The sequence below is a fragment of the Montipora capricornis genome, chromosome 11 (assembly GCF_036669925.1).
Source record: "Montipora capricornis isolate CH-2021 chromosome 11, ASM3666992v2, whole genome shotgun sequence".
NCBI lineage: Eukaryota > Metazoa > Cnidaria > Anthozoa > Scleractinia > Acroporidae > Montipora > Montipora capricornis.
This window is the reverse complement of record NC_090893.1, coordinates 9,982,571-10,005,938: the sequence shown is the minus strand read 5'-3', so window position 1 is coordinate 10,005,938 and position 23,368 is coordinate 9,982,571. Positions and strand designations below refer to the sequence as shown.

General features: G+C 39.8%; 1 long non-coding RNA gene across 19 annotated transcripts in view; it reads left to right on the top strand.

The window, feature by feature from the left end:
• LOC138023704 (uncharacterized) overlaps positions 1-11,079 on the top strand; it is a 45,675-nt gene extending 34,596 nt beyond the window's left edge. For 9 of the 19 annotated variants that reach the window (XR_011126748.1, XR_011126730.1, XR_011126744.1 and 6 more), the window contains 5 exons: positions 2,942-3,080; positions 4,482-5,594; positions 7,083-8,022; positions 9,000-9,189; positions 9,311-11,079. This is a non-coding gene — a long non-coding RNA (uncharacterized lncRNA). Of the gene's footprint in view, positions 1-2,938; positions 3,081-4,481; positions 5,595-6,276; positions 6,549-7,082; positions 8,023-8,999; positions 9,190-9,310 lie in introns of all 19 variants that reach the window. The other 10 variants (XR_011126738.1, XR_011126731.1, XR_011126734.1 and 7 more) reach the window with 10 other exon arrangements.
• The last annotated feature ends 12,289 nt before the right edge of the window (positions 11,080-23,368 follow it).

Sequence of the window (23,368 nt, the reverse complement as noted above, 5' to 3'; positions counted from 1 at the left end):
TAGACTGGGCATTTCTTGCAGTTCCCACTGCTGGGTGTGCTTCCTTTACTACATTCCTGTTTAAGGTCTTCCAGGAGAGAGGAGCTCCCTATGCCGATGGGTAGGACCATGCTAAGTAGTGTTATTGATCATAGATGTGATGACCCCCTCCTCGCCAACAGGTGAAATTTCTTTATTCCAAAGACTCATCTCACATCTCTCTCTTTTTTCGTGGACCATGACTTGTCCCCAAAAATGAAGTGCATCAGATGACAATCTTGATGATTCTCTTTTCCAGATTGATGCTGAAGGCATTTGTCAGTAATTTTTTTATCTTTAAAAGTGCATCCTTCATCCAGCTTATTCTCAATCTAGTTCATTCTCACAGTACTCATTTTGCAATTGTGTGATTAAATTCCGATATAGTATTGGTTTGTAACATGATTTCAAAGTTTGCCTTCAAGGAAGCTCAGACATCGCTCACCACGCTTTACACCGACTCGCCCACCTTTTAGCACTCACTTCTTCCATTTGTCTGCAAAGTTCATTGTTCCCATGCATTCCTCTACCAGGTACCATGTTTACATTGTTTCATTTCGCCTCTCTTCCTTTTTGGCTATCATCTGTAGTTGTCACATTGCTTCCATATGCATGTGAAACATGGACAACTTACAGCCGACATGTGAAGCACCTTAACCATTTCCAACTAACCTGTTTTGAAAAATCATGAAAATCAGATGGCAAGACACACTACCAAATACTGTGGTTCTGGAGAAAGGTAACAGGACTGGCATGGAACAGGTGATCATAACAGCACAACTCAGACAGGCAGGTCATGTATTAATGTCAGAAGAAAAGAATTCCCAAAGTCATATTGTACTCAGAACTGAAGGGAGGTCACACAGTAATTGTGTATGCCAAAAGAAAAGGTACAAGGGCCGATTGAAACAAAACCTCAAGAAATGTGATATTGACTAAGAAACTTGGGAGGACCTAGCCAGAGAAAGAGTTATGTGTAGGGCTTTGATAAACAAAAGTAGCCAATAGGATTACCAAAGCTAAACAGAAAAGGGATGATCATAAGGAGTGACAACTGAACTCAGCTCGTCAAGACTCTTGATATGAATTTCTAACATGTGATGTCAGAGCTCCTACAGGAGGACTCAATAGCGAAATGAGGGTTCTCAACAAGTGATGTACCCAACCTGTCTTCATCGGCAATGATGGACAAAATAAGAAGAACCCAAGGCTTCGTAGGCTTGTTGCTTACTTCGTATCCAATGTTCTCTTCCCCACTTTTCCAAAGTGCAATTTTGAGCTAACTCCATCTGTTCTGTGATGAGTTTTGACTTGCATTCATTTGAAGATATTGATCCATGTCTTCTGCAAAGATCTTCTTTCTATTTTACCTCTTGGTTTTCCTACTACCACATATTCTTTTCAAACTTAGCTTAACCATCATCATGACCAGATTGTGATCAGAATTGGAATCTGCACATTAAATTGTGCTCAAACCAGGTGTTAGCTGTCATATTGTTCCTGCATTATTTTACAGAACTCGATTAGGAAGTCTCACCTATCATTACTGCCACCAAGGCTAAAAAACAGCCTGCTATTAAACCATTGCTTCCTTCACCAACAACTGCACTGAAATCCCCCAGTCCTATTACGTAGTCGTTCCCTTGTCCATGTTTAAATATTTGATCAATGTTATCATGCATTTCCTCTAGTCCGCCACACACTAAGGGTCTTTAAACAACTCAGGAGAAAGTGCTGTCTTTGTAATGACATCTGCAAAGAGTTAGACTTTCAAGTCTTCTGAGATAAGGACCATAAACCGTAGATCCTGTCTCACAACCCTTTAATGTTCATAATCCTGTGGGACGTAAAAGAAGCCACACATATGTCACAAAGAGTATGGTATGTAGATCCCAGTGTTGTGGTCAGGCCTCATTTCATTCATTCATGGGTTGGTTGAGATCACTAATGAATGAATAGCGGCTGCCAGCGGCGCCTGTACATGTATATGCTGATGTCCAACGGTTGATTACTTGTAAAAAGCGCATGTGAATAGGAAATGTGCTATATAAATTCATTACTATGACCATTACCACCAGGAGTCCATTATAAGGTTCTCCTCTCTCAACACACTTTCCTGCCTGGTTGTCCAGGAGCAGGGCAACAGCACTCTCTCTCCTTGTAACCCCAGAGTAAAGTAAATTAAACCCACCTCATCGCTAATAAAGTCTCCTTTTTTGTTTTGAAACACACTGCAGTAAGACCTGGGATCTGCCTCTCCAGTCTTCCCATTTGTACTTCTATTGCCTTGACATTGTTCTTACATTCCATACACCATTTCAAATCATCAAAGAGGAGGATTTCACATGATCATCTCCTGCTCGACGTGGCATCTTGCGAAAGAAAGATCCTGGTAACGTCATCAGGTCCGATACTCTCCAATGTAGCCATTACAATATGGTCATACTACAAATCTGTATGCAAACTATGGTTTGCCGTTGCCTTCATGAACCACAGTGGTTCTCTAACCAGGGTGAGTGGATCCCAGGATACACGTCAGCATCTGGCTGCACAGTGTATACTCAGTTGGCCATGGAAGGCCCATCCACCAATGCAACTGTCCTTTATTCCGCTCCCCATGCCTTGTGGCAAGCCAGTGTCTATGGTAAGACTAAGGGGTACTCCAGCTTTCCTTAGGTAAGCTCCGAGGTTAGTGGAGGGATTGAAGTGCCTAACATCTCCATCTAGGCCGGCTCTCCGAGCAAGGTCTAGCCACTGACCTTTTAAGGTTTGTCAAGTATCCTCTCTTCCCATTAGTTAGTTGATTAGCCTCTTGTGAGAATTTCCAGGTAAGTGATTAGCCTACACTAATAAACCCTACATGAAACCACAGCTGCAGAGAGATGGGTACTTTCAAATAGAATATAAATTTTCCTCTTAGCAGATCATGAAATGGAAGCTTAATCAAGTTGCACTCTGGTTTGGCCATGGGTTGGGTTGTCAAGCTCAAGACGTTGTGTGAGGGCAAAGGCAATCTTCTGGTCAATTACCAACATGATCCCAGGCAGCACCGCTTAGTTGAGGTAAGGAATATTGTCAGCAACTGTTGTTGTAATTTGCACAAGAAATGGGTTGGGTAGATTTCACGTACATCTTCTTGGGCTAACTAAAACATGGTACATGTAGAAGCAATTTGCGAAAGTGCAAACTGAACAAGAGCACACACTTTAGTGCAGTTGCATGATGGAGATAAAAGTACATGGTTGTTTCCTTGTGGGGTCAAGATGTCCTTAGGAACCTCATCACCATCAACCAAAGGGCAATACCTTACAATATTTCACAGTAAATGGGAAAGAGAAACAGTCAGCTATTGTGAGTTGTCAAAGAAAATGGCAAAAGGTGGTAAAATGCAATTGAAAAGCAAGTCTTATTTACAACAGGGTGGTAAATGCAAGACTCCTTATTTTTCTCAGGCACGTATAATGACTTTGTGTTTGCAATTATCTTTGGTCATTGTAAAAAAATTGAGAACGTAGACCTGGATTGGCATCTGTGGGAATCACGAAAAGAAGTGTTATTGTGGCATAACTTCCTTGTAAAGAAATGGTTTTCAAGGCAATGAAAGACCTTTTTGCCCAGAAACTCTTGGCGTAGTACTCATGAACTTTTAACAATGCTTTTCAGTATTTGTTTGAGTGAGTGCAGAAAGCCAAGTCAACTATCGTGTTCCATCCAGATCATGCATACATGTACTGAGTAACCCTTCGTAAGGGCAAATGAGGGGATTGTGAAGAGATTTTATATTGCACAGTGGAGCAATGGTACCGGTGCAAGCCAAAATAATTAACTGAGTTCAAGTCATTGATTGATTCTGTGGGGATAGAGGCTGTTAGAATGACCTTCCAGTCTACCCAATCAACCCCACAAGGAAAATCCTGTTTGAGATGATTGACTCAAGCTCAGACTCCAACTAGACACAAGATGTGGAGGAACCTCAATACAGAGTTTCAATCTCAAAATATTGTGTGCAATCTACCAGGGGAATCTTCATATTGTGAGCAACAATAAGGAAGTCTAACATGAGTACCAGCAACAGGTGCAAAGATATTGTTGTCATAAATCGCTGCTTAGCCCTGAGAACAGAAAAGTTCATCGGAGTGGAGCCGTTGCGTCTCTTGTCATTGCAAAGATGACGTCAAGGTTAGAGGAACACTAGAGGTCATATTGCTGCAGAATTGAGACACCATTTTTCTCCTGCCAAGTAAACAAGTTTTAAAAGTTAGCTATGTTTTATTTGTATCTGTTCAGAATATCGTGAAATTAACTTGAAGGCATTTGCAACAAGTAATAATGGGTTTGAATCCCAAGTATTGGTTAAATATTCTCATTTTTAATGTTTCTAATGTCGATATAAAACTTTAAAAGGGCTTGCTGAATAATGATCCACCATGCTTTATCTGTAAGCCCTCATTTCCAAATTTCAGTAATCCTTAGGGACACACAATGACAAGGTGTTCCCAGCCTTGGTCTCTGATGTGAGAGGATCCTGGGCAGAGTGCTCTAACTTTTGTAAGGTTATACTCAAAAATAGTCAGTCAATTTTCAAAGTCTCTTTTTCACTTCTTTAAAGCTCACAGAAGTAATTATTTAACTCTTTAGCATAGTGTTCTTCATGGCAAAAAAATAGAGCAAAATTAAAAGGCAGTTATTATACTTACACACCATCTAGTGCTTGATCAAGTGCTTCCTCTTTCGGGTGGGGTTACTGCAGTGTTTGCAAGTACACATTCGTGTGGAACTGAAACCTTAAAGTAAATAACAAGGTTAATTGTTATAAACAACACCCTGTTTGTAATGACTCACCTTCTCGTTCGAAATCATCTTTATAGCATCTGGTCACGTTTGGTTGCTGATTATTCTAAATACGAAATTTGCTGAAACAGAATCACAGTCAGTTTTACATGGCACTTCACATCAGCAAAGTGACTTTTAAAAAAATGCAGACTGACAAGAGTTTTTCTTTGTTTTATTGATTTTCATTCATTGTAGTTACAAGGTTTTATAAGCTAATTCAGTTGCCGTTTGTTTGATACCCTGAAAAGAAAAAGCACCTGTTGAAGGAAAACAGTGTTAGTACCTGTGGAGGCAATTAATCTTGGTTAGAAAATGAAGAGACTGCCAGATGGTTTTTGTTTCTTTTATTTGTGATAAGTCAGCAGAACATATTACAGTCTTTTGTTTTATACATTACTGTCATACCCTGAAAAGTAAAAGCACCTGTCGGCACAAAGTTGTGTTAGAACCTGTGGAGGCAATGAGTTGTTGTTAGCGAAAAGTTCTTTATTTGTGCAGTACTGCAGTAGCTCTTTGTGTTAATCATCTTTAAATGACCAGCTTGACAACAGGTTTAGTGTTAAAAGTTTTATTTCTTTCTTTTAATAGTTACAAAGCAACCTTGACATTACTTATTAAGTACTCCACTGCATGTGAAGGTCTTGATGGTTGGGTGCGCACCTATGCTGGAAAAATTTGGGTGCCTGGCAAAACCAAGAATATTTTCAGGGCTTTCCAGGCCATTGTCATTATCATAGTGAATGGCGAGTTCTTCATGTAGCCATAGCGGAATAGCAGTGAAATGATCGAAGTGTTGACGATGAATCGAATAGTGAATCCTGTAGTTAAGAGCACCGAAAAATCGAAAGAAGTGCGCATTCGGATTCGGCAGAAAAATACAAAAGTTCCACATACCTCATGCCAGGTTGTAGTGTATTGCCTCAGACCCATTGACATGATACAACTTTTGTTGCCAAGGGGTAGTGCAGTGTGGTGCACTGCTAATCCCCTAGGCCTGGCCTATCACAGGTTAGAATCCTGGTGTAGATCCGTTTCAATTCCTGAAACAGTTTTTAACAAAAGTTGTGCCATGAAAATTGGCCTTACCTTATACGAGTTGCTGTTACGTTCCAGTCTCCATTTCAGCCTCCTTGATGTTTTTTTGCCAGGACTTCACTTACCCGAAAATGGGAACCAACCAGCCAGTTATTAAGTATTGACAGCTGTCTCAACACACATTTAAAAATCCCCGTCAATGATAAACCCATTTTTGATTTGAAAGAATTTAACTTTTGGCAGAACATCTGCCTCTTGCAAGTTGAAGCAGCTGTGTATTTTTAAAATTATGTGCAAGTTTATAATAGCTATTCTGTCAATATCAATAGGTATTAAAACTATTTGGGTTAATTTAAAGTGATGTCCTTTTATCCTTGGCTCTGTTTCTAGCAGTCTTCACCTCATTGGCAGCTACTCTAACTACTTAACATGACTCATTTCAAAAGTAGTCTTTTGGTTATTGACGTCTTCAGCTGGCTGGTTCCAGTGCAATTCCACAAGGTGCCCTTAAGAACCACTGATTGTACTTGGGCTGGGACTGTTGCTGATCAGTGTCACTGGATTCTTGCAATTTGCAAAGTGATGTTTAATGTGAATGCTACTAGTCCTACTGCCTGCCATATGCAATGCAGGGCTTTTTGACAGGAGGTTCCTTGCACAAGGTAAAACTAACAAGGAGACAATAGTTATTGTCAATGTCTCAGTGTTACCACCACCATAGTGGAAAAAATCCTCCCATCGCACTCTCTTGGAGTGCTAACTATAACTGACTGCCTTTCCTCTTGGTCTTCAGGTCAGTTGCATCCTTCTTAGTCAGTTATGCTTAACATAATATTAAAAAAAGCTTGGACTAGGGTGTGTGGATTGTCCCGTGAATTCCCTTGGGTAGCCTGTAAATGAGGTGTCTCCTTTTAATTAAGCAATTTAAGAAAGAGAAGGAACACAGCCTCATCACAGCTTACCCTAGTGAGTACTTAGTTGACACCTATGGTTTACCTAACCTATCCCCGCAAGGCTGAGGTAAGCAGTTACCACATTGCCATTGTAAATTAACTTTTGTTTGGTCAAACTGAATTTTCCCAGTCTAAAGTGTAGTTTTTAAAGAGGGTCATTTGGAAAATTGTTTTTTAAAGGCAAGAGGTAAAGCCACAACAGACATTGCGAGCCTAACCTAATTGTGTTAAGTTTTACTACAGAGACCACTCAACTTGAAGGAAGTTCCCAAATGAGATCTCCCCACAAAATTGAAATGGCCTGTTATCTTAATTATTGTAAGTGTCTGGTTGAACCTTACGAGATTAAACCTTCACTTGACTCAGCACTGGCTCTGGCAAGTGAAGTGTATCGTGTGAAAAAATTCAATTTCAGTGCATGCAACTAAGCGGGAGAACTTGTGGAAGATGAAGTCTTCGTTTGTAGAAAAAATGTCAGGAACTCCATTGGTAGATGACCATCCAAATGACATCAAAGCAAAGTCTCTGGAAAGAGTAACTAGAAAGGAAAGCTTCTAGAAGATGAAGTCTTCATTGGTAGAGAAACATTTCAGGAACTCCAATTGTAGATGACCAACAAGGTGAGCTCAGATGAAAGTGTCAGAAGACAAAGTGCTGTCCTTTAAGCCGAAACAAAGACGAAGAAAGCCGAAAAGAATATTCAACGATACTGAAGAAGCCGATCAAATTCCAGTTGTGAACCGAAATACCTGCAAAGAAACCCAAACCTAATGGGAGCCTAAGGGGAGGAGCCATCCCATACCATGGGTCTCATTAACTAATCTAGCTACATTAATTAAGCCGAATGAAGAAGCCAATTGACTTCTGACCGAATGCATGTGTGTGCAAAGTATGCTTTGCAAGATTCAACCAGAGCTTAATTATCTTAACCCCCCATATCCCAACCCACACAAAAGTCAACTTACTGCAATGATGCATCTTTCATCACAATGCTGCAAATGACTTGCCTTGGCTGATCAGAAGCAATACGCTGTGTTTTACAGGATACCAAGCCGAGGGTACCGTTAAGTGGATTGGTAGTCTGCAACAGTGGTGGAATCTGTTCTGAGTGGAAACTTAACTCGTTCTCTCTGAGGATGTCAACTGGGCTGTCCATCAGTTGAGTTCCTGGTAGGAAGCAAAGGTAATAACAAGAGTTTTACTTGTTCCTGATTAAGATGAGATGAGATTGATATTTTCATGTAAGAAATGAAATGCTGTTGGAATTTTCTAATAACTTGAAGTACATAAGGTTTTCATCCATGTTTTTCATTTTATTTATGAACTTTTACATTGAGACAAGAGGTCTGAATTGTAGAGCCTATAGATTTTTGTTGTATTTAATACCATAATAGTCAACTCAAGATTTTTTGTGGCTAATTTTTATTATTATGGTCTTCGATTCAGGCTAAGGAAAAAAATTGTAATATAATTATATATTTGGAATGCTCTGGCCTTCCAATTTTATCTTTACATTTTGGCAGAGAAAAAAGTTTTAATACAGGTTTAGGGTTTCTTAAGTATTTTCCTTAAGTTCTTTTCCCATGTTTACCTCCCATTTGTTTCATTACCTTTCTTACTTCAAATTTTACCAAGCTTGTGAACAAACCTGCCCACAGCTACATGTGTAAGAAACTAGTTTTTTTAAGAACCTGTTTTGCTAAAAATATCATGTACTTGCAAATAGGCTATTTGCGAGTTCATGTCTGCCTCCTCTTCAAAGCGAGTCTAAGTGCAAAGTTTTGTTGTGAAAATTAGTTTTCATTCATATGTAAAGTAGAACTAATTACCACCACAAAAACTTGGCACTTAGACACACTTTAAAGAGGAGGCAGACATGAACTTGGAAATGGCCTAGTCCCCTTTCCTCATGGACTTGTTCTCGTTTAAAATGTGAAAATGGTTCTTGTTACTGCAGCCAGAACAGTGCAACCAGAAATAATAATAGTGATCTAAATTTGTTTAATGGCTTCTTTCTTTTATTGAGAGAAAAAAGGGCTGAATGCCGTCATTGTAATAAGGAGAATGCAGACCAAGGATTAAATCTCACTATCTTGGAGAAATGCTTGTTTTTGCATGTGGATTTTCACTTTTGTATGTTCTATCTGTCTTCATTTGCAGAAAAACATTTCAGGAACTCCAGTTGTAGATGACCAACCAGGTGATCTCAGGTCAAAGTAATTGAAGACAAAGTGTGGTCCTTCAAGCCAAAAGAATTTAGAATACTTGACAGGACTGAAGAAGCTGATCAAACTGCAAAGCAACCCAAGCTTAATTGGAGCCTAAGGGGAGGAGCCATCCCACACCACAGGTCTCACTAAGTAATCTAACTATGATTAAGTTAAGCCGAATGAAGAAGCCCATTAATTTCAGGTGGATTGTTTATAATCCTCCAAACCCCAACCCATGTAACAGTGAACTTACTGTTTCAGGTTGGAAAGTGAAGATCTGTGTTGCAGAAGCTGAATTTTGAGTTTGCTGTTTGCAGGAGATAGTGGACGGAGAAGCATTTTGTTAGGATCTGAGCTGGCTGCAAGTTGCTGCCTTGTGATGATTTTTTTTTTTTGTGGCTTGTGGTGATGATTGGGTGGCCTGTGATCAAAGCTGGAAGTCATGCTGGCTCCTTTGCAGGCAGTGACCTGAAAATATAAGGTTAAAACTGTTAAAGTTCTGTTTCTTGGATTAATTACTTCACTTTTCATATCTCGCTGAATCTATGTGTCCAGCCATTGTGCTTTCAAAAGTTTGAGGAAATTGTTGCTTGCAAGTGGCTGGAATGTTTTGCTGTGAAAAGCCAAGTTTAAATGACAAATAAAACAAGGCAGAGTTTGCCAAAAGCCATTTCCTTGTTAATTGTTGGATACAAGATGAGATGCAGACAGCCCAATGTCTTTTTGGCTATTTTGTTATTATTGTCTTCAATAGGCCTTACCCCTTGTTACGTAGTCACTCATCAAAATTCTTTTGTTGAGTGACTACTATAAATACCAGAATGCACTGTTTCAGTAGTCACTCAGCAAAAGAATAATGAAAAGAAAGAATATGCTGTGTTATGTCATAAGGGGTACAGTCTATTCAGGCTCAAGGAAAAATTGGTTATTAATGTTTGGAATGCAGTAGGGTTATTTTACAGGTCACAAGTTATAGTTTTAACAATTGTGAAACAACCCCAATTATTTACAAATGTTTTGGCAGAAGGATAGCTTTAATACAGGGTTAGGGTTTCTTCAAAAGTTTCCTCCAGTTCTTTTCCCATCTTTTACTTGTACCTCCCATTTGTTTCATAACCTTTCTCATCTTAAATTTTACTGACCTGTTGAACAAACCTGCCCACATATAAGAAGCTAATTTTTTAAGAACCTGTTTGGCTAAGAAACCCATGTACATGCAAATTCTCCTTTCCACATGAACTTGTTCTAGTTTTCAATGTGAAAATGGTTCTTGTTATTACAGCCAGAGTAGTGCAACCAGAAATAAGTGATCTAAATTAGTGTATGACTTATTCTCAAGAGATAAAAAAGGGCTGAAATGTCATTGTAATAAGGAGAATGCAGACCACAATTGCTGGTGTGAAATCTGGCTATCTTGGAGAACTGATTGTTTTTGCATGTGGATTTGTACTTTTAATGTTCTATCAAGACTATTTATTCTGAGCAAAAATTTAATAGGCCATTTCCAAGTTCATGTTCGCCTCTTCTTCAAAGCGAGTCTAAGTGCAAAGTTTTTCATATGAAAATTAGTTTTTATTCATATGTAAAGTGGAACTAATTACCATCACAAAAACTTTGCACTTAGACGCGCTTGGAAGAGGAGCAAGAGGTGGACTCGGAAATGGCCTAGTGTTTACCAACTGAAGTTTATTTTTTTAGATTGTTTATTTATTATTTCAGTGTACTGTATAGGCTAGTTTTATAAATGGCGATCACCTTCACATTCTTTTGTGTTTATGTTAATTAGACCTACTGCCCTCATTTTGAAACAAATGTTCTTTGAAAGTTGCGCGTCGTAGCGAGGCTAGAAAGGCTTATTGGCATTACAACAGAGGAATATTTCATTTGGCCGCCATTATGAAAGAGTTCTATATCCACTTGTTGTCTCCAAGATGTTGTTGCCGTACAGAGTTATGATTATTAAGGTAAAGGTAATTGGCCAAAAATTTCACTTTTTAAAATGGTGAATAAAATCTCTTCTTAACAATGTATGATACGCTTTATTTTGGCTAATTATTTGGTTTTCAATGTAGTTTTTCTTGATAATAACATGGGTGACAAATTACTCGTTAATTTTGGCGCAAAATTTCAGTGTTAATTTATAATTTCACATGTGAAATTACAATGTTGCCATGGCAACTTTTCTTACAGTGACAAAATGGCGTCTTATAAACGTAATTTGTTGCTCATGATATTGATATTGATTTATTGCGTTTTGTTCAAAGTCAAAGAAATTATTTGATTTTGGACAAAATGTGCGTGAAATGTTTCCATAATTTCACTCGTCACCATTTGATTACCCATACAAATATGGTAGGGGTCGAACTAACATATTTACAGGTGCAAGCCTTTATATTTGTCTCCAGCCACGCCCCCTTCTAATGCAGATAAAAACCTCAATTATAGTAATAGTAATGATACTACTACTACTACTACTACTACTACTACTACTACTACTACTACTACTACTACTAATAATAATAATAATAATAATAATACTAAACAGCTTGTAATTGACTTGGATAAAGTAGGTTTACAGGACAAAAACAATCTAATTAGATAATGCCAGAAATGGGTAATCTAACAAAACTGCGAGATCGTGAAAGCAGTCTATTCATTCAACAGACTTTCCACAGACTAGAGATACCGTCCATCTTAAGTCAAGAATATCGCTTTGAATTGTTAATTCCGCATATTCCTTGCAAAAATTGAACTACTAAAAGTGAGCCGCATGTCGTGTCCATTTAAGCGGTAAAAATGCTGATGAAAAGCGTTTAACAAGAAATAGTAAGAGTAAAGTTATGTGTCCAACTTCATTATCAACGAATTAATTTCCGATTTTTGAAAATTGGTTGATATCTTAGGGCTTGTTTTTACAAGTCGAAGTTCTTGCAGTCGTGTTCTCTCATCTCTCTTAACAATAAACCGTCTCCCGCGAAAACGTCTTGTTTATTTGGCAGCTGAAAGTTGTATGACTTCGCATGGGCACGAAAAGCAAAATATCTTTTTATAGTGTCACTCAATTGCGTGGCTGTTTATTGCCTTAACTAAAACTTCTTGTGAAAATTTAAGAAGTTTTTTTCTGTCAAGCTTTCAATAATAGCGAAAAATAAAGAAATAAAATTATATTTTAGTGAGATGCTAAGCCAAACGTGAAGGAGAAGATTGATGCAGTCAAGAGTCAAACGTTCTGGGAAATAAATTAATTTTTGTACTTGGGAAACCGTGAATATCCTTCTATCCATGGTTAGTAGACCATGTTCTATCAATTAATGCTAAATTATTTATCCTGTGTTTTTCCAGAATTTACGCAGAAATTGTAGGAGGTTTAGTTAAAGAAACTGAAATCAAGGTTTGCTGCACTTTGCCGTTTGAAAATGTACGATTATTCGTCTCGCCCGGAACAAAAAGAAAAAAAAATTACCTGAGAATTGCTCGGAAGCTGTTGAAGCTTTAATGTACAGAAAACTAAAGCCTTTTTTGCTTTTATTTGCCGCTTGAACGAGTGAAAAATCACGAGCTCACGCACCACAAAATTAAGCCTATTGTTTCATTGTCGCGTGTTTGCAAAAATTAGTGAAAGAGCTTAAATTGCATTTTTCCTGTAAATTTACCCACGAACTTAATTTGAACTGGAAGCGAAAGAAAGCACATCATGAAAATAAAAGAGAACTAGTTAACCACTTGAAAAGATCACAAAAAGGGGGAAAATCGGGTCATGTTTGCGAAACTCCTACTCTCTAATGTTACCAACTTTAACGACGTAAACCTGAAAGAAACTTACCTCAAGAATAGCTAAGAATCATCTGCCATACTGACTCAAAACTCTAGTAATACCAAGGCTGTTGTTTTTATCTTGCTCGGCCCAAAAACTTGGTTTTATCAAGAAGAAAAAGAGTAAAACGTATGTCCTTTCGCATCAGAAGCTGTTTTATGAATTTTTGGGAGCGGTGTGACAAAAAAAGCGCGCGGAGCTGCCACTCAACATCACGTGGGGAAAATACTGATCTTTGGTTGGCTAGTTGATATTGTCTCGTAGTATTTTGATTGGTTACCAGAAAATGGCGGGAATTGCCTGCGGCTGGCATTTTTCTAAATTTGGAAATTAAGGGTGCTTTCGATTGACCTTATTCCGGAATAAGAATACGTGGAGTGATGATTTAAAACACCATGTGTGGCGTTTTGCAACAACAAGGATAATAAAAAACATTTGTTTCCAGCTCCGGAAGCATAATAAAAGTTAAAAAGTTTTACAAACTCGGAGCTAAAAGTTAAAACTTATGAAATATTTCGTCCGTTTTTCAACCGGACTTCCGGTTGAAAAACGGACGAAATATTTCATAAGTTTTAACTTTTAGCTCCGAGTTTGTAAAACTTTTTAACTTTTAAGGATAATAAAGATATGTTTAAAATAGCATTTTAGCAAGTGTTTGATAATTTTAATGTGAATCTCCATAAAAACGAAGGATTTCTAACTTCTATTCCATGTATTCCTATTCCGGGATACGGTCAGTCGAACGCACCCTAATGGTGCATTCTTTTGGAGGTATCCTGGCTATTCTCATTCCAGATTAGGATTAACAGAATACACGGAATATCAATTTGCAAAAGAATAACACCTATTCTGAAAACGGAATACTATTAGCGAAGGTTATCTGGGAACTATTGTATCTGTGCATGCATGCGCCAATTGCGTTGGCCTGGCGAGTGATAAAGGTTTCCCAGTATGGCCAGTACCAGTTTTTTGGCGGTTTTCTCCATTTTTCGGTTTGCTTCATTTGCTAAAAACCTTAAGGGGGAAGATGACGAATAATTTTTTGTACTTGTGAGTGCTTTGCGTAGTGCAAATGTGTTCCCGTGTGCCCTTCTTCTTGATGTCGACTTTAATGAAAAAAGGTTCGGGGTTTTTGCGCAAACCAATTAATGCCAACGTCACTTCTTTTGACCATGCAAAGGCACTTTTTTTTTATTAATAGTCAGGGAGCAGAAACCGAAAAATAAGAGTTTCGTTCAACCATCACAGAAAATGTTCGACGCCTGATTCTTATAGAGAAAGACCTCCTGATTAAGGCCAGGTAGTTCGTAAAGTTGAATTGTGGTATAGGTTTCGAGTTAAGGGGATGTTTTCTTGCCCATCTCACGGCTCAGCATGGAAACGAGGCTACACACTTAAACGCATTTTACATCGCTATTTCTTGGTGAAAATCAACGAAATCAGCCATTTAAGCTAAATTCACTAAATACACATTTGCTTCATTTGGAAGTTATTAAGTATGTCACGTGATTGGTCACGTGATTTTAAACGTGACCAGTAACAAATCTGTGACTATTAACAAACGTGCGTTCGCCGTTGTTTGGAAGAACAGCCTCGCAAAAACAAAAAATGTATCCCTTCTTTATTTAATTAACTTTCTTTTGCTCTTTCTATCGTCTTAGCAAAGCCTTTGGGAATAAAAACTGTTTACTGTATATCAGTTTTATCAGTCTAGATCTAGCTCGCAAACGAGTCTAGTCCATTGCAGGCAAACAAACAAATCACTTGTAAATGAAAAATAAAGAAAATGTCGCCGTTACTCGTTTCTGATTTAAGATACTGCAATATTCGGATTTGTGACTATAGTACTAATGACAACAACGAGAATTATTGTTCTCACTCTGAATCAGAGTCCTCGGAATCAGAATCAGAAATGAAGTCTAACAGAACTCCGTGCGGATTTCTACACATGTCACTGCTGGCCATGCAATAACATGCCTCTGAACATGATAAGCCTGTGTTGTTACACGAGCAGTTGCTCTGACACCCGCTCTGACATGTGCAAGTCGTCAGTTCCAAAAGGCTACTCGGGGCTGGCTCTTTTGTCATGTAAACCGGCTTCAGTGAGGAGTCTTCCCTCACCCACCCATTACTTTCGGGCTGCGGGAGATGCTGGATTGCAGTCAGAGCCTTTCTCCAAACAAACGTCTGATAGTTAACTCTTTTCAAGTGTTGCAGCAGGCTGTCAGATGTGGGTGGGAGAAGCTCGTTCTTCTGCTTTTTTCCTGTACAGGAAATACCTCAACTCATCCACAGTGCGTGGTTTCATCCTTGAGCTCGGGTAGAGATCACAGATGAAAGCTTCACATTGGGTGGCGACGCCATCACTCAGGTTTCGCTCGGAACCTAGAAGACCTAGACTGTCTTGATGCTGTTCATGGCGTAATAGAACTTGCCATCCCTTTTTCTTACCGATCCCGGCAAGGGCGCTAGTGGAGTCGCATCCAGTAATGGCGTGTAAGGCCGGAAGGGCACGACACATTTTTTCGCCAAGCTCTTGCGATACGTCGTGAACTGGAACATAACGGACACGGTCTTTCACGCCAGTTTTGAACCAAAATTCAGTGCAGTCGATATCATAGAAATGGGATACGCTGAGAGCAAGAACATCCGTGTCTGGTGATTGTAAGACAATACGACACGCTGGATAGGTATCTGCAACATACTTAGCATGCAGCAGTAACCTGTCGAACAATAATACACATTTAATTAATGATTATATCATGTTGTTGCACTAATAAAAGGGTGTTATGTTTTCAATTGGATTGAGATCGACGTTTGAGATTCGACTTTATAGTTGGACTTAAGAACCTATTTATCTCACCTTGTGTCTGCTTCTTCGTGGTCTAATTCCAGAACGTCTACGCCTTCGCAGTCACCTCTTCTGACTATCACTGCCCGTCTGCCATTCTCAAATCCTCCAGCAATGACAAGATTCGTCTCAGGAGGGAGCTGCTGCTGTCCTAAGAGGCAAAACGACTCTGATAGATAGTCACATAGATTTGTCTTGTTTTGCGGATTAGGAATATACTTCTCCCACTGTTTCGGTACAGGAGTAGAAGGTCCGTGGATCTTAACCTCCAACGAAGCGTTCAGGGAACCTCTGCGTGCACGTTCTCCTGCTTTTATCGACACATCCCAGTATTGGTCGAAGACAATGTGAACTTCTTTGCAGTTGGCGAGTGATGTGGAGATAGCTTTAAAGTACTTGGATGCTAGTTCGCCAAAGGTACTACTCCCCGCTGATTTCAGTACTTGAACTAAAGCCATGCCATCGATAAGATGAACGGTGTATCGTGGAAAAGGTTCGAGTCGTGGGCAAACATTAGCTTTGCTTTCAATAAGAGCTGCCAGGGTGCTCTTGTTTGTCTTCCTTAAGCTGCCATCTTGATAAGCCAAGGAGAACGGGACAGATGAAAGCTCATAGCATAGAACTTCTTTGAGGTTAATCTGCCTCACATTGGCGGCGATCAAAAGGCGTCCAAACAGCTCTCTATCAGCACCAACTGTAACCAGCTTATCACTGACTGTCTTTACCTGGATTTTCCTTGTTGTGCTTTCGAAATTTTTCACCTTGAGCTTTTGAATAGGATCCCAAAAGCTTACTTGGTTAGTGTTCAAGCGTTTCTCCACAAAGGTGTTCATCTGCTCGTGTCCTTTGTCAGTGCTTCTTATTAAACCATCAGTGCTGTCATTGGGTAAGACGACGCCCGTAGCGAAGTTGACTAACGACTCAGATTCTTGCGTGAAAGGATTAGCCATCAGTTCAGTTGTAAAGCATGAAACAAGCTTCTGAACATCAGCCTCATCGCGTGCTACCCGTTTTGCGCCAGCCTCTTTGTGTATGTCTACATGGTCGTGCGCTTGCGTGAACATTTTTTTAAGGGCTGTAGTAACTGACGCGCGCTCGTGACTGGTGAGGAACCAACGATCTAGTGCACCAGGATTCTGGGGAATACCAATTATCCCTCCTTTTGACTTGGAGTCTGTTCCAGTGCCATGTCTGTCCACACCTGGGCAAAGGGCTTACCAGAGCGACTAACTGCATGATAACCATTCGCAAATTCTTGATGAACTTGAGAATGCTTGGTGGCCAACTGCCTCATGTCCATTATGTATACCGGGAGCCAGCGCGCCTAGTGTGGCCTATCCATCGTGAAGAAATGTGGGACCATAACTGACACACTCGACAGATGTAGTTCCCAATTTCCGGTTCCTTCAGCTTTGACAAATTGCAGAAGCAGCTTCACCATTTCCCCATACTCTTCCCAGAAAGCAAACATCTTTGACTTAGCTCTGGACTGGGCTCTAAAATCTTGAAAAAGAGAACGGAGCTCTGTAGTTTTCTGCTGGAACTCATTCACGCTAGATTGTACATCTGCCTTCCTTGTTATTGCATGTCTGCATTCTTCTGCTTTTCCTATCAGGGCATCTTCATCAACGAGACTATACTATAGTCACAAATTCGAATATTGCAGTATCTTAAATCAGAAACGAGTAACGGCGACATTTTCTTTATTTTCTTTATTTTTCATTTACAAGTGATTTGTTTGTTTGCCTCCAAGGGACTAGACTCGTTTGCGAGCTAGATCTAGACTGATAAAAGTGATATACGGTAAACAGTTTTTATTCCCAAAGGCTTTGCTAAGACGATAAAAAGAGCAAAAGAAAGTTAATTTAATAAAGAAGGGATACATTTTTTGTTTTTGCGAGGCTGTTCTTCCAAACAACGGCGAACGCACGTTTGTTAATAGTCACAGATTTGTTACTGGTCACGTTTAAAATCACGTGACCAATCACGTGACATACTTAATAACTTCCAAATGAAGCAAATGTGTATTTAGTGAATTTAGCTTAAATGGCTGATTTCGTTGATTTTCACCAAGAAATAGCGATGTAAACTGCGTTTGAGTGTGTAGCCTCGTTTCCATGCTGAGCCGTGAGGTGGGCAAGAAAACATCCCCTTAACTCGAAACCTATACCACAATTCAACTTTACGAACTACCTGGCCTTAATCAGGAGGTCTTTCTCTATAAGAATCAGGCGTCAAACATTTTCTGTGGCGATGGTTGAACGAAACTCTTATTTTTCGGTTTCTGCTCCCTGACTATAACACAAACTGACAGCTCTTCTTGTTCTAGCACCCGTAAAGAAACAGAAGAGAGGCCAGCCCATTCGAATCCACGGTAAACATTTTGCATCGCTATTCCATTCAAATTTTTACAATAACATATATTCTGCCTATTCGGAGTGAGCCATTTTCCGCTCCCAAAAGAACACGAATGCCGTCAATTCCGTGCATTGCTATTCCGGAATAGTACCAAAAGAACGCGCCCTAAAAAAATTCGCAAGGTTTACTACCAAAAAGAAAAAAATTGGAATTTTCCTTCTTGAAATGCCTTTTTATTTTTGTTCTGTATATAGGACCTTACAGGTTCCCAACTGTTTAACGCCTGGAACTTGGGTAATTAGGATTTGAAAGAAAACTAAGTTAATCGCGTTAACGAACCGTGTCTACTAGTGCGTAAAAAAGAAAAGAAAAAGTCTTAATTGACCAACTAAAATTCGTCAGACAGCTTTTCAAATTTTCTTTGAAATGTGTCGTTGAGGTTTTAGCTCACACACCACCGACATCACAGAGGTTTTTATGCTGCCCACCACAAAACTTCTCTGCTTCCAGGTGAGTTACTTTCATATCTTTTTCCGCAATCAACAGACCATTTTTTAGATGTAGCAAAGTTACGTGGCCTAAGAATGGAAGCGAGGCTGCCGGTTACCATGCTTTGATACAAACCTTTGTGCCTTTCTAATGTTAATGTAGACTAATTAGAATTACAATAACACAATTTACATGATTAAAGAAGTGAGGTCTGTATCCATACAAGGTCACAGACCGTCTCGCAGCCATTCATAGGCTACAGGTCACTGAGCAAATGGCTTATTCGGGCATGCAAAATTAGCGTCCATTGCCTCTCATATTCATGTTTCCAAAACCAGGGATAGTAAGAGGACGTAAATTAAGCAAGACGGAGAATAGAAAATAACGACATCATGCCTCCCAAATATTTAATGAGTCTCAAGATCTTTTAACACGCATTCAGGGGACCTTGGGTGACTAAAGGAACTAACCTAGCCGTGATCATTTGCAATCGTGACAACCCTTGTAAAGGTCTGTAAAGACATAAACCTATTCCCGGATAGGAAGGCTGTAATACTTTGATAAGTTTTCAATGCAAAAAGGTGGCCTACCTAAGTGAGCAGACAATGCAATTCGTCTACGCTGGTGCGGACCCCTTGTAGCACAAAGACAAAAGAACATTTTTTGGCCGTCATTTACGCATTCGGTCTAAACGAAATGGCGTCATTACAGATTTGACGATGGAGATAACTGTATCGGAATTGAAACCTATGCTGATGGATCAGCACACAGTTGACCCCGCACCGGTCATTCTCTTCCCTGGCCAGCCTGCCTGCAGCCCACCAAAAAACAAGTACATATTAAGGATTAAAAGTGTGTAATCCTGAAAATGTCATATTGAAATGAGACATACATTATAAGGACAGTAACAAGTGAACTAGTTATGTAAGGAGGTAACATTTTTGAAGAGTAATTACAGTACTATGTTTTCTCCCTTTTGATTCCATGAAAGCGTTAGCCCAACTGATAAACCGCAGGTTGCAGGTTAGAGGTGAAGGTCATGGTTTCAATATAGCTGAAACCACGTTACCTTTTACCAATGCTAACTCTAGACCTCAAATTTTGAGCCCAAGGTCAGCATTTTGGTAAAAGTCTAGGTTACTTCAGTCATGGTAAAACAATGACCTGAAACCTATGAAAAACAATATGAAAACAACTGAGTTTTCTCCTCAGTCTTCTTCTCGAGATCTTGGAGGAAGTTACATTCTGTCTCCCAATAAACCTAGAACAAGCCGTTGTGGTGTTCAGTCTTTTTCCTTACTTATCAGCTAAGTTGTGGAATGCGCTACCTGTGATTTATCCGCACCACTGAGTTAACAGGTTTTAAAATGAGAATCCAGGGCAACATTTTGTATAGCCGCTTTTCTTTCGAATTAATTAATTTTTTCTTTAAATAGTTTCTATTAATTTAGTTATGTATCCGTACGTGCTATGTATTTTAGCTGTACATATAATGTGTCCATGATAGTAGCTCTTGTAGTTACTCTGAATTCCGGGATGAAAGAACGTTTAATGCATTTGTGGATGTTTAATTTAGCAGGGCGCGTGCGTACACTTTGTATTCCGCGACTACAGTGCTTACCATATGAGAGGTAAAATGACTTTTGCCTTGAATATATAGGCCATCGAAATCCTACGTTAAATTGTAATGACAAGGGCGGTCTAGAGCTGTGAGTAGGCGTGGGATTTGTCACATATGGTTTAGGGGCCGACATATCTCTCCCTCAATGCCGTACCGGGAGGCGAGGTCGGTAGCAGAAAGCAGCGAAGGGCCAACTGCGTCCAAAAGCGATCGCACGGGCCGAAATCCCGGGATGACTCGTTTGGTACGACGCTCCAGCGCCACGTCTGGAGGTACTGCATTTTTCTCTCTTGCTCAAACATTCCCTCAGCGTATGCGCAAACGTTCTGGCTCTCCGATACGTACCATGGCAAAAAAAGATGCTGGTTTTTGCAAGCAATTGACATTTTAGTTGATTGCACAGGCATAAACGTAGGTGTAGGAACCGTGCGTGTCTCTTCTTCTGGAGACAGAGGTGAGAGATGGTTTCGTGCAGACTGGGACGCCTAAAATGCTTTGTTGTAAACATGGCGGTTCACGAGTGAAGTTGTCCCTCTGGCCTTTCTGTGCACGAATTCCAGGACCTACCGATACAATTTGGGCAAGTTTTGAAAGCTTAAAACTTTAATCGATGCTGTACTTTACTGGTAGGACTGGGTAGCCCCGACACTTATAAAAAAAATCGATGAAATGACAACCGGGGGTCTTCTCTTGTCATGGAATGGCAGAATTACCCAGAATTCGTTTGACCATGAACGAGGCAAATTGAGAAGCACGAGACTGGCCCTCATCAAATGGCTGAAGCGCCACCGGAGGAAAAAGGGAGAAGAACATTTCTAGCCAGATACTAAGGAGTAGCCCTGGTGTGTGCTGTTAATGTAGCCTTTTGATTCCTGAACAAATAGTTGTCATAGAAAATTCGCGACAAAGTAATGCTTTTCTCGCTGTTATTCTTGTAGAAAAAAACTGAGTGCCCTTTCGACAGTTGTTCTTGTCCAAAAAACGCTATAATGTAAATAAGAGAATACTTAGATTTACATTTGTAGATTACTAAAGTCAAACTCTGTATCTCTATGAAATAAGCGCGCATTCAAAATTTTCTTCATATTACCGGGAGGCGAGGTTGGTAGCAGAAAGCAGCGAAGGGCCAACTGCGTCCAAAAGCGATCGCACGGGCCGAAATCCCGGGTTCGTTTGGTACGACGCTCCAGCGCCACGTCTGGAAGCTATTTTTTCAGGTCTGCGGACGCTGAGCAGCTCTTTTCTGGAGCTGGAGTTTGTTTTGGTGAATGCAAGGCTGGAACTACGGCAAAGGGCTGATTTACTATAGGCCGATATTTCGGCTAACAAAATTAGCCTTGCCCAGGGCCAGTTTAACGGCTCTTAAAATTTAAATTAAAAATTTACATAAGTGGTTAATAATCAACTACAATTATAAATACTAGATAAAATAATGTACAGGTAAATGATTATACAATAAAAATGGAAACAGAAACAGTTCAATGTTCCTTCCTTTGGTTCAGACCGTCTGGTGACAGGGTTTTGCCTCTATCTATGAGGTACGCTTCTCTTGCCTTACTGGCGTGACATTTTGAGAGTGGGTTGTAATCCCAGCGAAATAAGTTCAATGTCTGCGATCGAGTAGCCAGGTTGATTAAAGTGAGAAGGCACTGCTGCTGTGGCGTTCGCGAGGAGTAGATTGTTTGCATCATTTTATCCACAAGCTTTACTTTTATCGTTGAAAGAAGTGGAAAAACGTACATTTTCACTAAAAGGTGGCCGGATCACCTGCTATAATTTTTCGTAACCATAGTAACTGATCATCACTAAACTTGTCTCAAAATGCGTGTGAGGGATAAACGAACAGATACTGAAAACATTAGATACTAATGTTTGATCGTCTAGGAAAACTCAAAAAAACGTCATAGGGGGATGGAGTCCACGTACCCCCCCCCCCCCCCTCCCCCTCCCCTTTTACGTCCGAGGGTTAAAAACACATTCCTGCCATGCAAATTTAATGCAGATGTTTCTTGGAAAGTTTAAGTCAGAAGATATAGGATAGAGATAGGATCAACTAGTACTGTCAGAAAGAGCTGGAGAAAATGGGGGGAAATTTCACACGTTTTGGGAAGAACACAGCAAGCAACAAACAACTGGACGGATGACAACTGCTATTTCCAGAATATCTTCAGATAAGTAAACATTTATATGACACCGAATTCGTCGAGGAACAGACAAATGACGAGAACTAGCATTGATCAAGATAAGCAGGCCTTTTCTTAAAGTATGCATCATTTTGAATGATCTGCATAGTTTCTTCAGATCATACGCAGCCAGGAGCTGTACCAATCAGTATAATTGCAAACTATTTTTCCGGACAATTTTCTCTCTTCTTTTTAGAGCATCCAATCATCAAATTGTTGGCAAAAAGAATAAAACTGAATTTACTTCTTAAGCTTTCATATCTGAAATCAAATTTCGCACTAGCCCTGGGTTAACTTCAGTTAACCTTGCTTATAACAACCCGGCCCAGAAGAACAGGAACGGCCATAGAAAAACTGACGCCCGACACCAGCAAAGGAATCTTATATAACATATTTATCTTCGTATAGTTTAAGACCTTCTTATCAATCAATCAATCAATGTCTGGTCGAACACCGCTAAACGGACACTCGCTTATTACGGACAGTTTCCGTTGTCCCTGGGGAAACCCCTTGCATGCATTTTCATGCATTTTCTCTAAATTCAACCCGCTTAACACGCCGACACCCGCTAACGGTGGATAACGAACGGCTTGTTTCTTGCCCAATGAACAGATTCTCATAAAAAGTCAATCTCGTTCGGGCGGACATTTCATTATCAACTTCTGTTTTTAACAAACCTTTCCTTTTTGAAGGTTATTAAAAAGCCATCAGTTGATAGCATTTGGATGTTCCCAGCGCTACAGGACACGGGATAGAATGGTTTGTAGAAGTCAATTTCAGACTATATTCAGGTGTGTTCGTGGGTTTAGTCCGGGGAATAAAGAATTTTTGAAAGTTAGAGTTGTTTAATTCGACTATGCTGACGTCCCACTATATCTTTAGTATTTTAATCTAATGAAGGGTGTTTTTCACCTAAATAAATAACATGACCCCCCCCCCACCCCCCCCCCCCACCCTTCATTCTCCGTATCAACGGGGTTTGACTGTAAATTAAAGGGACTGC